This window comes from Nicotiana sylvestris, chromosome 1, assembly GCF_000393655.2.
Source record: "Nicotiana sylvestris chromosome 1, ASM39365v2, whole genome shotgun sequence".
NCBI classification, from domain to species: domain Eukaryota; kingdom Viridiplantae; phylum Streptophyta; class Magnoliopsida; order Solanales; family Solanaceae; genus Nicotiana; species Nicotiana sylvestris.
Window position 1 is genome coordinate 47,615,123 of NC_091057.1, and position 5,403 is coordinate 47,620,525.

A 5,403-nucleotide genomic window follows, 5' to 3' on the forward strand; every position below is an offset into this window, starting at 1 on the left:
ACCCAGTAGTATTGTCCTATGTCGATTGTTCAACATGCATAAGCTTTCTACCATCTACCACAGTCTTAGACTCTTCCCTCTGAGCCTCAGGCTCATCCTTACCTCTTTCAATTATAATCTCTTCACCAGCTATAGATAACATGTTTTTTATTGCTTCTTTATCTTGTAAATCCATGGAAGATGCGGGAGAAGGAGGAGTGTTATCTATGGACTTAAGATTAGGAACTGTCTTTGTTGAGTCAGTATTCCTAGAATCTGCAGTTTGGTCTACATTTGAGCCTTTATCCACAGGGAGACTGGAGATTTCCTGATTTTCATCTTCATCAACTGTACCCTTTTCACCTAGCTTTTCCGGCGAGGCAGGAGGAGAACTCGTAGCCACAAACCTTTTAGGAGTCGAGATTTTACGGCTCCGATGAGAACCAGAACTCGATTGGGTAGGAGAGAAAATTGGGTAAGGAGGTGACTCTACCCTAGGGTTTTGGCAAGTGGTGGTGTTGAGTGAGGAGTCTAACATCAGTGTTTTAATGGGTGAGGACTCAATGGGGGTGTTACTTGAAACACTCGAGATTTCGTGATTTTCAGCCATGGTGAGAAGTGATGAGTTGAAGAGGAGGGATTGGTAGTTTGAAGAGAGAAAAAAGGAAGAATGTCTTAAAGTTTGATGTGAAGAGTTTTGACAGTGATGGATGTATTTAAGATAGATAAGGGACCGGTTAAGAAAGGGTGGTAGTTTTGAGATTGGGTCGATTACCAACGGGTGTGACGTTTGGGTTCAAAAGATGCAAAGAAAAGAAACTGACACACTGATGATGTGGCACTTATTTTAACCTTTCAAAATTGTGCATGAGAGAACAAAAGAACTATTATCCTGTGTCAGGAGAACCAGGTTCCCTAACGAATCTTGCACCTGTAAGCTTTGCCCTTTTTACCACTGTACACTACATCAACTGCTTATTTGATCTGTAATCATCATGCGTGTCTACCTGTAACAGTATAGAGGTAAGTTATACTTTTCCAGAAAACACTACTAATTTTACCTAGACATTTCTTTCATAGCCAATCATCGAGGGACCAGGTTCTTAGTTGGGTTTTATCAACCCAGTGCCAGGTGTTTTCTTTCAAAATGTTCTCTGCTTAAGTCCTTGATGAATATATCTACAATTTGATCTTTTGTGTTGCAGAATTTCATGCAGATGAGCCATTTTTCACCATTGTCTTTGAGGAAGTGGTGATGCACATCAATGTACTTGGTTCTCTTATGTTGGATTGGATTTTTAGCCATATTGAGTGCACTTGTATTGTCGCTCGGGAGGGGCACACAATCAGAGAACACTCCAAATTCTTCAAACTGCTGCTTGATCCACATCAATTGAGCACAACAAGAAGCAGCTACTACATATTTCGCTTCTGTAGTGTAGAGTGCCACCGAGTTTTGCTTTCTTGTACCCGACTAGATTAGATAAGAACCTAGTAAATGTGCCATTCCAGACGTGCTTTTCCTGCTTACCAGATATCCTGCATAATCAGCATCAGCATACCCAACAAGATCAAAGTTGTCTCCTGAGGGATAGTAGAGAACTAGGTCCTGCGTTCCTTTGAGATATCTCAATATTCTCTTGGCAGCCTTCAGAATAGATTCCTTTGGATTAGATTGAAATCTTGCACAGAGACTCACGCTGAACACAATGTCTGGTCTGCTTGTAGTGAGATACAAGAGTGACCCTATGATGCCTCTATACATGGTCTGATTTACAGGGGAACCAGGTTCATCCATGTCTAGACGAGTAGCTGTGGCAGTAGGGGTGTCAATCACTTTTGATGCTTCTATGTCAAACCTTTTCAACATCTCTTTGATGTACTTCTGCTGACTTATCAATGTTCCCTTTTGAGATTGCTTTACTTGAAGTCCCAAGAAGAAATTTAATTCTCCCATCATACTCATCTCAAAGTCACTTCCCATGAGTTTTGCAAATTCTTTACATGGAGAGTCGACTGTGGCTCCAAACATGATATCATCAACATATATTTGCACAATGAGCAGGTTCCTCCCTCATTTCTTCAGAAAAAGAGTGTTGTCATCTTTCCCTCTTGTAAATCCATTTTCTAAAAGGAATTTTGACAACTATTCATACCAAGCCCGAGGAGCCAACTTTAGTACATACAATGCCTTGTCCAGTTTGAACACATGCTCAGGATGCTCGTGATTCTCAAATCCAGGAGGTTGCTTGACATAAATTTCTTCTTTTAGGAAGCCATTTAGAAATTTACTTTTGTCATCCATTTGGAATAATGTGAATTCCATATGTGATGCAAAGGCAATAAGGATTTTGATAGTTTCCATTCGAGCAACTGGAGCAAAAGTTTATCCTAGTCAATCCCTTCTTCTTGATTGTAGCCTAGAACTACAAGCCTTTCCTTATTTCTTGTTGTGTTTCCAAACTCATCAAGTTTGTATACCCACCTGGTTCCTATAACGGTTCGATCTGCAGGTCGAGGAACCAGGTGTCATACTTTGTTCCTTTCAAATTGTGCAGCTCCTCTTGCATGGCATTGATCTAGTCTGCATCTTTCAATGCGTCTTTGATATTTTTGGGCTCTATTTGAGAAAGAAAGGCTGAGAAGGCAAGTGAGTTTCTAACTTTTGACTTGGTTTGAATTCCTGAGTCGAGAGGAGTGATTATGTTGTCAAAGGAGTGTGAACTTTTGTGCTTCCAATTTGGTACCTGAATCTCATTGGTAGAAGACCTAGGTATGCTTGACTGAGGTTCTTGGCTACTTCTTGTTTCAGCAAGTGGAGCACGTTGGACTATATCAACAACTCTGTTTTCAGCGTCAGTTGTTGTGATCGTGGGACCAGGTTCCTCTCCAATGGATGGAGGTGTGGTTGTATCATCTTTATTGGATTCCTTGACATGACTCATCAGGTCTGCCTTTCCATTTGCCATGTCAATAAATTCTCTTGAACAGATAAAGGTTCTCCATCTTGATCAACACGTCTGTCCTTCTCATAGGAGAGGTGAGATTCATCAAAGATCACATTTATACTCTCTTCAACACATTGAATCCTTTTGTTGTATACTTTGTAAGCTTTGCTTTGAGATGAGTATCCCAGAAAGATTCCTTCATCACTTTTGGTGTTGATACCCAATTTTTCCCTCATATTTTCCAAATACATACATATATATATATATATATATATATATATATATATATATATATATATATATATATATACTTCAAAATAGTGCATATGCATCATTATTTCATTTACAAGCATGCACAAGCATTTTTTTTATAATTTTCATAATTTTTAAAAAGCTTTAAATCAATTTATTTCTGCATTTCATTATATAAATATCCAATAACTATCCTCCAAATTATTTTTTGTAATGTTTTAATCATCTAAACTTGTCATTTACACCCATATTAGGTTTTGTATATTTTTAGTACATTCGTTATAATTACACTTGCATTTTTTAAGGTTAAATTGTAAATTTTGCAATAATTGCCCATATGTACTTATAATTACACTATTTATGCAAAAAATAACCTTTTATATTTTTATAGTGTTACATAATTGTTTTAAATCATTTTTATGTACAAATGATATTTTTGTTATTTATTTACTATTTTTATAAATTATTTTATTTAATAAATTGGGTATTTAGAATCTGGCCCCAATTTTTACAATCAATTTCGGACGTAAATTACCCAATTACCCCAATCCCAATACCCCGAGCCCAATACCCTTACCCAATCAACTAAACCCGACCCATTCCTGCTCAAATCTCAGCTGTTGATCAAAAATGATCAACGGCTCATAAACAACCCCTCCTTTCCATATATTACCGTCCCCCAAACCCTAAATCCCATTTTCCAAACCCGACGCCTCTACTCCCCTCCTCTGATGAACCCTAAGCCGCCGCCTCACCAAAATCCTCCCCAAATCCCATTCCTAATGGGATTCTTTCCCAATTCACCTACCATCTCTATATACTACTTTTATTTTGTGATTTCTTACGGAATAACTTAAGTACTTGCCTAAACATGGCACATACCCTACCTGGATTCTGTCCTAATCGATTTTCACCACTTGAATCTGGACGACCTTAAGTCCAAACGCGTTATTTTATACCGTGTGAGCCCGATTTGCTCGCATCTAGCTGATTCGTACTTAACCTTAAGGTTAGGGTTTTTAGATTCTCTTTTGATTCGAACCAAAATTGGTTCAAGCTTTGATTTTGAATATTATTTCATGTGATTTCTTTTACTTACACTAAATTAGGGTTTTAGATCTTCTTAATCAAACTAAATCTGGTTCGATTCTATGCTCCTTTTGAATAATTTCCTATCTATGTTTATTGTATGCATTATGTGATTTTTCGCCTTATATTCTGCCGATTTTTGTGTATTTTTACCCAAAATTAAGGGTTTCAACTTTACTAATTTAAGTACTTGCCTTTTAAGTGTTTAAATGAACTATTTTCCATGTTTATGTTCTAATTCTGCACTATTTAAACCTCTCTGCACTCCCCTTTGAAAGGAGAAGGTTTTTCTAAGGGGGAAGTTCGAAAAATCTTTAACTACAATAAACTGAAGTTGTGTGCCTCCACTCTTGAATAATCTTGTTCTGTATTTTTATTCCTGGCCGACTGAAAGCCAAGGCCAGAAATCTCCAAGTTCTTGCTTCCGTTTGGTGAAATTTACCACACTGTTTGATTCCTATCTTCCCTGTTTCATCTTACCGGGTATGCTTTTAGACCCTTTGTCGTTGCATTCTGATTTCTGTTAATGTGTTACTTCAATTAACCTATGCTATCCTAAATGTAATTACATTGTAGTTTGAGACATACTTAAGCTTATTTTTGGTTGATTAATCAGATTCTTCTTAGAACTCTATGTCGCTGATAACTATCTCTTGAAGCTAAGTTTGTTATGAACCTGCTTTGAACATGTTTTTATATCTCTTTCTATGGACTAGTTAACTTTGTATAAATGTGTGCACTAATAGAAGTATAAGTTTGTTTGTTGAATCTGTTGTAATATAGCCTGTTTGATCTTGTTTATCATACCTTGACTGTTCTAATTAGTTTTAACTTGGCCTAAACTATTGCTAATTAATGTGATTCCTACCTATGACACTAATCCCCACGCTTAGTCTAATCTGGATCCTCTTTTATCACTATGAATCTACTATATAACTTGTCTTGTTATCATGTGACTGAATTTATTTCCCTAAAACTTGATTAAGTCTGCTTGGGATTAAGTATGTCTACTATCTGTATATGTTCAATATATGATTCTGCCCTTAAGTGGATTCCGTAATCCATTCTACTTTCCCCCATATTCCTTCACTATCTGACCCTTTTGAATTCTTATTCTGAGCTGGCTGAAAGCCAA